The sequence below is a fragment of the Palaemon carinicauda genome, chromosome 20 (genome assembly GCF_036898095.1).
Source record: "Palaemon carinicauda isolate YSFRI2023 chromosome 20, ASM3689809v2, whole genome shotgun sequence".
Classification (NCBI taxonomy): domain Eukaryota; kingdom Metazoa; phylum Arthropoda; class Malacostraca; order Decapoda; family Palaemonidae; genus Palaemon; species Palaemon carinicauda.
Window position 1 is genome coordinate 34,186,576 of NC_090744.1, and position 10,281 is coordinate 34,196,856.

General features: G+C 36.1%; 1 pseudogene; it reads right to left on the reverse strand.

Annotated features, from left to right (window-relative positions):
• Positions 1 to 663: 663 nt before the first annotated feature.
• LOC137659729 (nephrin-like) overlaps positions 664 to 10,281 on the reverse strand; it is an 86,191-nt pseudogene continuing 76,573 nt past the window's right edge.

Below are 10,281 nucleotides of genomic sequence, written 5' to 3' on the forward strand. Positions count from 1 at the left end.
TGGTGGCTTTCTCAATCATCTCTTTGACTACCTCGTTTGGAAAGAGGTCTCTACCGCAGATGTTGGAAGATATCAGCTTCCTGGGTTCATCTTTCACTGTTGCGGCAGAGAACACGAACTTCCTACAGGCTCTCCTAGCCTTTATGAAAGCATATAACTCTTTTACTAAGGTGGCCATATGCATTTTGGCCAAGGACCATGAGCATATCTGGGGTACTTTGATGGGCTGAACACAACTCTATGCAGTTCTGTAGGGATAGGGGAGGCTGCAAGTCTCTCCTTTGTCTCTTGTTCCTTGCACAGAAGAAACTCAGAAAGTTTTAGGGAGATTTCTCGCTAAACTGTCGTCCAGTGACGTTTCTAGTTTCCCTACTGAAAAGGTTAAGTGGACTTCCTTCTAATCTTTCTCCTGCATGGGTAAGGCTAGTGACAGAGGCTTGCACTCCTCAAGGGCAGGACATGGTTTGCCTGCCTCCACTGCCTTGGCAACAGATTTAAATGCCTTCCACATAAAGGGGAATGCTATTGAAGCAGGAGCGAACCTTTTCGACACCGAGTAACCCGCCTTTCTCAGGCTACTTGACAAGATAGCCTGTGCCTTATCATGGTCGAGAATCATAACTTCCTTCAGTTCCGTTTCTTTTTCTGACGTTGGTTCATGCTTCAGTCGAATGAAGCAATTAGGGAAAGCGTTAAAAGCTTGGCCAAAAATGGATTTCGTCTAAAAAAAACAGCTCCCATCTTCTCTGAGATGTAGAGTTTGCCGTCTGAAATCGGCATAAGCTCCGTGTAGCTCCAGGGATTGGTTTTGGAGCATGTCTGGAGGTCTTGTTCTCTGGGTCGCTTGCATGACCCTTGGGGGGCAACAAGTGGAACTTCACAGAGCTCTATCTGGAGTTTCACTTCCTCCGTTTCGCCTTGTTTGCCAAAGTTTTCCATTAGACCCGTAAGATGGGCCAGTAACTGGTCCATTTTGTCTAATAGAGAGGTAGAAGGTGAAAATGTCGAGGTTAACGGCTCCAGAGCCGGCACAGACGGAGGCAATTCACAGGCGACATTGTCAACTTCTTCCCGGAGTGCCTTCCTGCCCTCCGTCCCGAAGGCTATCTGGACACAGGGAGGTGCCTGAGGCACCCCTATTTCCCTACATGCTTTTGGGAATAGTAAACTATGCATAATAATAATAATAATAATAATATAATAATAATAATAATAATAATAATAATAATAATAATAATAATAATGTATGTATGTATGTATGTATGTACAGTATATATATATATATATATATATATATTTATATACATATATATATATATATTATATATTACATATATATAAGCACACACTTGCTATTCTTACTACTTCATTTTGTATCAGTGAATTAATAAACATTTCCTAAAGGAAGCACAAAAAAGTTATAATGGTGACGTATAAAAAAAAAAGAGAGAGAGAGAGAGAGAGAGAGAGAGAGAGAGAGAGAGAGAGAACGTACCCCTTTGAGAAGATGAATGATCACTCTCCCTGATTTCCACATTGAATGTATATTTGACTGTCGTTTAAAGAACGAAGAAAAATGACCGAGTCTGATACGATGGAAAGGCTTTATTTTTCGTACAATATTAATCACTGGCAGTTATGAAAAATATTTCTGCAGGCACCTCTCTCTCTCTCTCTCTCCTCTCTCTCTCTCTCTCTCTCTCTAGTAAAGAGTAACACGGTAAACGAGTTCCGTAATAATTTAGACAAGATCATAAGAATTCTCTAATGCTTAAATTAAATCGCTCAACCAAAGAGCACATGAAGTCTCTGCGGATGGACTAAATAATCTTTGAGACATCCAAAATCCTTGTAACACTCTCTCTCTCTCTCTCTCTCTCTCTCTCTCTCTCTCTCTCTCTTATAACTTTCTTTTATTTTCGCTCAAGGTCCTTATCACGTTGGGAGTTTATTGTCATAAAGGATATTACAGCAGAAATAATTGGTGCTGTTCGTTTCTTTTTATTAGAATTCTTCTTATCTTTTTCAGCTACCTGATAATACCTGCAGAAAACTGCATTTTCCTTTTGGTTTTCTGACTTAGCTATGAGTATATTTCAGCAGAACAGAATTTGCCGCAACACACACACAACATATACAGTATATATATATATATATATATGTATGTATATATATATATATATATATATGTACATATGTATTATATATATATACATATATATATATATATATATGTATACTGTGTATATACACATATATATATATGTACTATATATATATATATATATATGTGTGTGTGTGTGTGTATGTGTGTGTATATCTATATAAATACACACACATATATATATACATATATATGTATATATATTTATATGTATATATATATATATATATATATATACATATATATATATATATGTGTGTGTGCGGGTGGGTGTGGGTGTGTATGTGTGTGTATGAACATTAACGCTTGCTTCTCTTTCTAGCTACACTTCTTTTTATTTAAAAAAGATTCAGTTATAGGCCAAGGCATTAATTAGCCTTAAAAATTATCCTTTACTGATTTCTATTTAAACGTTTATTTATTATATCTCCATCTCCAACTGAAAAGAAAAACCTTAAAAAATAAATATCTCGTAATTCAATTTCAAGCAATTCATCGTTTCATAATAAATGCTAGATAGCTTAAAAAATTCTGTTATTTGTGATAAATATACATTTTAAATCAGGTTTCGATAAATGGGGGTTAATGACCTTATCAGTATTTAAAATATTATGAGTCTTTATCGAACGTGAGCACTTGATTGTTAGTTCCGTTAATTATGTTTTCAATAGTAATATCATTTTGCTTTGAAACTCTGGAAAGAGGTTGCATTTAAAAAGCTGGTAAATGTTATTCAGATAAAGGCTTTGAGTGGTCGAAACTAGGTCATTAGATTGGCAAATGCGGTTAAAAAAAAACCTTGAATGAATGTTGCCAGGTCATTTGCCGCTTTGAAAACTGATATACTGACGGAAAGGGGTTATATTACAGTAAAATTGGCTAACAAAGTAGGGTGAAAATTACAGTTGCTTGTATTTTTGCTGAAATTGGGGTGAGAAAAATATTTTTATGGAGAATTTACTATTAAAATTACGTTTTTTTTTAATAGCGTAAATTAACATGATGGAATTTTGAAAACCGTTTTTCATACACTGTTAAAAATTTAGACAATATGAGCTAGATAACCTCCTTGAACCCCAAAATATAACATCTTTACCTCACGGCACAAACGAGATGAGAGCTGAGCACGCATATATCAGTTTTCCTAAAAACATTTTGGGTTACAGAAATTTTCTTAAAAACATTTTGTGTTACAGAAATTTTCTTAAAAACATTTTTGGTTACACAAATTTTCTTCCAACGTCAAGAGAATCTCATCAGATGATTCTTAACATTGGTTAATAGGATATTTTGTTATACAAATAATATTAGTAAAAAAAAAAATTCAGATATGTAGCGAGTGCTACATTTATCTCTTAAGTTTTATCTGCTTTTATATATTCGGGTTTTTTTAGCAACTACGGTATTTATCTATTAGAGGGAAATGTCTATATCAAATATAACAGTATAATTCTTTCAATATTTCTTTATATTCCTTACGAATCTTAAATAAGAACGTTTATCGTGGCTGCATTCATCTTAATTTAGCTCATATTTCCTCTTATACGATTTTCTCTCTCTCTCTCTCTCTGCTCTCCTCTCTCTCTCTCTCTCTCTCTCTCCTGGAAGAAGAAGAAGAAGAAGAAGAAAAAGCAGAAGAAGAAGAAGAAGAAATGAAAGGAAAGAAAAGGATAGGAAAAGTCACAGCTAAAGATATTAGTAAACGAAGCAAAATTAACCATGAAAGAAAATCTAAACATCATGTGTACACCAAGCGTTAGAAACCTACTTCAAGCATCTGAAATGAGATACTGAAGAAGAAGAAGAAATGACAAGGGAAAAAAAGGATAGGAAAGGCACTGCTAAAGATATTAGTAAACGAAGCAAAATTGACATGAAAGAAAATCTAAACATCGTGGTGCACACCAGGCGTTAGAAACCTACTTCAAGCATCTGAAATGAGATACTGAAACTCTCTCTCTCTCTCTCTCTCTCCTCTCTCTCTCTCTCTCTCTCTCTCTCTCGGCAATGTCAAAGAAATATTTCCATAATTGAGCGCTGGTGCCATTGTGATGTTCAGTGTCATTCTCACGTCAGTGCCACTGACGAAGATGTCAAATTCTTATTTGCAGTGATATTAACTCACAATGGAATACAATGTCGAAGCACAGGATTCAAATAGACATGATGCCTTAGTAGGGAAGAGCTATATATATATATATATATATATATATTAAATCTGTAGAAATTGTATGTTTGTATATAATCACTCATATACATACGCATCTTTGATCTCTCTCTCTCTCTCTCTCTCTCTCTCTCTCTCTCTCTCTCTGTTATCATCCGCATATGATAATTTTGTTTATCATTTCGGTATTCTCAGACAAACATGGGAATATATGAATATCTTACACATGTTAATTTTTGTAGCTTCAACATCCACACTTCTAACATATTTCCAATTTTCATTCGCTGGATACCACTAGACACTTTCCCACATGCATATATATATATATATATATATATATACAGAGCGAGAGAGAGAGAGAGAGAGAGAGAGAGAGAGAGAGAGAGAGTTACAATGATTTTGGATCTCACAAAAACTTTTTAGTCCTTCCGCGGAGACTCTATTTGCTCTTTGGTAAGTGCGATTTAGTTTGATCGTTTAGATTTTTTATGATCTTCTCTAACTTAATATTGAACTCTTTTACTGCGTTACTGTTTACTACATCCACTGGAAGTCTATTACAAGTATTTACTATTTTGTTATGTAAAGAAATTGGCACATTGAGTGATGTAACCTTTGAAAGAGAGAGAGAGAGAGAGAGAGAGAGAGAGAGACGAGAGAGAGAGAGATTACTAAAAAGAGAAACTGAATCTTGTAGAAACATCATTTTCATTGATATTAGCAGGGACAGCGCAAGACGACCATTTCACCACGCCATTGGCTATTCGGAGAGCTCACGAGAGAACATATTTTCGTACCCAGGTCACGTCTGTATCCGCAGAATTTGTGGCGAGTCTAGGATGGTTTGCCCGTCATATCTTGAGGTGTGTTTTTATATATATATATATATATATATATAGTATCCCATGTCAACGGATAATGTGATATCGGAAAATGGGGGTTTTTCACATTATTACAAAAAGGTTCTTGAATACACTGTGTACCTGCCTATAATCTCATGTGAGTACCTTGTCTACTGAACGCTCAAATAGTACTGACTAACACCTCCGCAAGCAAGATGGAAGCTTGCTCTATCAACTTGCTGAATTTTTGGGTTTTGTGGAATTCTCCACTGTGATGGAAATTTACTGTCAAACACCACACCTTATGATTCTAGAGTCCATTAACCTTGACGTATAAATACATATTTTGCATACACGGATTAGGACATATATATATATATATATATATATCAGCTAAGCTACAACCCTAGTTGGAAAAGCCTGGTATATAACTACAAGGGCTCCAGCAGGCAAAAATAGCCCCAGTGAGGAAAGGGAACAAGGAAAGATATAAACTAGGAAAGACGTAATGAATAATTGAAATAAAATATTTTAAGAACAGCAACATCAAATTAGATCTATCATATATAAACTATAAAACCTTATAAATTATACATCTATGTATATACAGCATATACATATTTTTATAAACAATCTTACCAACAGAATTCCAATCATAATAGTAATAAGAACAGTTCTAGCCAATGTTCTTGAATAACAAAAGGTCAATCTCACTATATGAGAATATGTATGTATACACGCTCTACTGCTCATGTTGAAATGCCAAAAGGTCTCTTTTATTTTCATTCATTCTTTATTAAAAGAGGGGAAAGGTAAATATAAATAATAACTCTGGTGAAAGATCCCTACTGTCAGAGAGAGAGAGAGAGAGAGAGAGAGAGAGAGAGAGAGAAAAATTAAATCGTAGCCTAATAAATAAAGCTCACTGGTTTGAGAGAGAGAGAGAGAGAGAGAGAGAGAGAGAGAGAGCACATAAATTATACCCTAATAAGTAAAACTCACTGGCATGAGAGAGAGAGAGAGAGAGAGAGAGAGAGAGACAGACAGACAGACAGAATAAATCGTAGCCCTGTAAATAAAGCTCACTGGTTTGAGAGAGAGAGAGAGAGAGAGAGAGAGAGAGAGAGAGAGAGAGACTACTATTATTAAGCAACTTTTCTCTCTCTCTCTCTCTCTCTCTCTCTCTCTCTCTCTCTCTCTCTCCTCTGCCATCACAAGCTATTCTCCATTTGTTCACACAACCGAAAACATCAACCATTGTCGCTGGGTAAAGAGTTTGACAATTTGCAGGGACATTTATTGCCATGTGGCTCTTTCATTCATGAAATTCATCTTTGATGGAATATGAAAAACATGAAACGTTATGCCTACATTGCAGAATTTATATTTCCTGTTTAAGTATAATCTCATAACTAATTGAATTCACTGTCCTTTATAGTGATAACGATAAGCTTTGACAATATCAAAATATTATCGTGTACAAAGTCAACAATTATTTTGTCTGACATGAAAGAATGTATGATTTTACTAGACTTATTTAAAAATATCGTTAAAAACATGACACTGATTATTTGTATTCTTCTAAAAATATATAAATATATAAAAATATATAAAAATTTATAAATATTAAATTTGTGTTACACGTAAAATTACCTCGAGAGAGAGAGAGAGAGAGAGAGAGAGAGAGAGAGAGAGAGAGAGAGAGAGCATATATTTGACCAAATATTATTCTGTTTAATATTTATCTCTTTTTTGTAAAACTGAATAAAATTGGCGAATTCAAATATCTTAAAAAGAAGTCGGAAACCAAATTACTTCGTGAGAGAGAGAGAGAGAGAGAGAGAGAGAGAGAGAGAGAGAAAACCAAATATTATTTCTTCTTAATATTCATCTGTTCTTTTTTTCGTAAGACTGAATGAAATAGAAGAATCTAATCTTAGAAAAGTACAGAAAAAAAATCAAACAAGATATTATCACGGACTCCCAAAATAGCATCAGGTCTACCCTTACCTTTGAAAGAACCAATAAAAACTCTCCAAACCTCAGACATTAACAAATGGAACCGGATCAGATGAAGGGAAACATTGAAGTTTTCAAGAAAATAAAACAAAGGATGTGACTTATCACGTCTGTTTACTTCGTTTTAAAAAGTTTAGTAAAACTTGGGATTTCTTTTAGGCAGGAAGAATATTATGAATATCAATGCTTTGTTGAGCAAGAGGAGTCGTATTTCAAAGACAACAACAACAACAACAACAATACAACGTTTCAATTTACGAAATAGTTCAAAATAAAATGTTAGAATTGATAAAGCTTAATGGACTGCAATATTGAAAAGGTTAAGCTTTTATCGAAGGTCGGAGGAAAGTCACTTAGAAATAAGTGAATTTTGGCTATAAATGATTTTAGATTCCAAATATATTTCTTTTTTATTCCACGGATGATTTAGGGAAATTTTTCTATTGCTTGGAAATTTCGTTTTACGTCAACTCTGTCTATCTATCTATCTGTAAGGGATATTTCTATATATCCTTATCAGATTCTTTTAATGATGTTTATAGCATGATAATACCTCATAATATTGTGAAAATACAAGGGAGAAAATCAAATAAGAGATAAGTTTACCAATATTATATTTATCAATAATATTTAAAGTTACATACAACTAGGGTTCCATACAAATAAGATATAAATTACGAGAAATTATGAATGCCGAATAAATAAAAAACAATATAAATATAATTATTAAATTAACAAGAACAACAAATTCAAACAAGAATGAAGAACCCAACGATGAAATTACAGTTATGAAACAACCTCATTACTAGTTGCCCAATATTCTTTGAAGCAAATCAGTCAAATAATTCACGTCACAATAATATATAATAAAAGTTACGATAACAAGCACCAAATAGTAAAATAATAGCCAAAATATAACTAAACAAGATGCAAAATCAAAACAGAAAAATAAACATTAATATTAGTCACATTTATCACTGAATATTTGTCTCTCAAGAAATTAAACAGAGAAAAGCGATGTATACTACGATTCTCCTGTAGTACCGAGGACCATACACTAAGTCTTTCTCCTGCACAATTCCATTGGAAGTTAGGGTTAGGAAAAGCAGACTTTTCCTTCACTTTTTGACTTTCTCTTAAAATGTAACAATTTCTTCCAAGAACAAAACGGGACTTCGTGACGGGTTAGGGACACACCCGCAGCTGTCCTCTGAAGCTTGAGAGAGTAGCACAGAAAGTGCTAGATTCAACAGAGGAGAGGTCCCAAGAAAACTAGCCAGGGACTCTCAAACAGGTAGTTACTTTAAACAAAAAATAAACAGGAAGTTACACTTGAATACCGTCATTTTTCCTTTACACTATCTATCTATCTATCTATCTATCTACATACATACATACACACATACATACATACATACATATATACATATATATATATATATATATATATATATGGTAAATTTTTAGTTTCAGCCAAATTTGGAAAAATGCAATAAAAATATATGTGTTGCATCAGAAATAGTGTGGTTTCAATGAATTTAACGTTTATTTTGACTGCAAACCAACCGATTTAGAGATTTACTATGTATACCCTAGTTCATCCCACCAATTATGGGGGACACCCTTTGGGAACCGGGGTTTTGGGTGGGGGAAGGGGGGGGAGGGTGTTGGGGCATTGAATGATATTTGCAATAAATGAATAATTAATGTTCCAGCACCCCTCCCCCATACCCCTAACTAGGCCTACCGGGGGGAGGGGGGTAGGGCCCCCCAGCGACCCCCCCTTAAAGCCACAGTAATTTTCAGGGCACCACAGAACCTAACAAACCCACCTAACCTAACCTAGGGGCCCTGTACCCCTACCGGGGGGGGCTTCGCCCCCCCTGCGACCCCCCCTTATGGCCAAAGTAATTTTCAAGGCACCACAGAACCTAACAAACCCACCTAACCTAACCTAGGGGCCCTGTACCCCTACCGGGGGGGGCTTCGCCCCCCCTGCGACCCCCCCTTATGGCCAAAGTAATTTTCAAGGCACCACAGAACCTAACAAACCCACCTAACCTAACCTAGGGGCCCTGTACCCCTACCGGGGGGGCTTCGCCCCCCCTGCGACCCCCCCTTAAGGCCACAGTAATTTTCAGGGCACCACAGAACCTAACAAACCCACCTAACCTAACCTAGGGGCCCTGTACCCCTACCGGGGGGGGCTTCGCCCCCCCTGCGACCCCCCCTTATGGCCACAGTAATTTTCAGGGCACCACAGAACCTAACAAACCCACCTAACCTAACCTAGGGGCCCTGTACCCCTACCGGGGGGAGGGGCTTCGCCCCCCCCTGCGACCCCCCCCTTTAACCAGGGGTAAATTTGAATATATATATTTTGTTAAATCACTTCTTACCTTAAACGGAAGATGACGATGAAGATGTGGAAGGTTGTGGTTGACCCTCTTCTGAATCATCAAGTACTGGAATACGTTCAGATTTGGTACAATACCACACATGTCTATCCTCACGAAAATGTAAAGGCGAATCACATTTACCACACTGGACACTTAAAGGTAATACGGAATGCTCCCTTAGAAAACGATTCACTACTTCAGGAGTTCCATTATAATTCCCATGAAATCGGCCGATCACATCAAAATAGGAATAACGACATATTTCACACAACCGTACCGGAGGATCCATGACAGTAAAGTGACGTGTGAAGAAAATATAGAAACCGGAACTTTTGAAAACCGAAAACAAACGACAATCACGGGTTTCTCCCATAATGAAATAGGGAAAAAAACAAAAGAGTATCGTTTACAATGTTATATTGCACGAAAAACAGATCCTTGAAACAAGACTGAGAGACCAATGAATCGTCCAATAATAACCCTTGAAAAGAACCCAGTAGTATTTTGATTGGAGGAGCGACATTAGTGGGAGGAGCAAATGCGCATTCAAGTAAAGATTGTCACATTACGCAATGGGGCGGAGCCAAGTAAGATGAAAACAGACATACAAACGAACAAGAGCTACCTTGCGTGCCCATGGAAAGATACACACTAAACTTAGAAAAAGTCAAGACCTTCAATTCCTGAAAT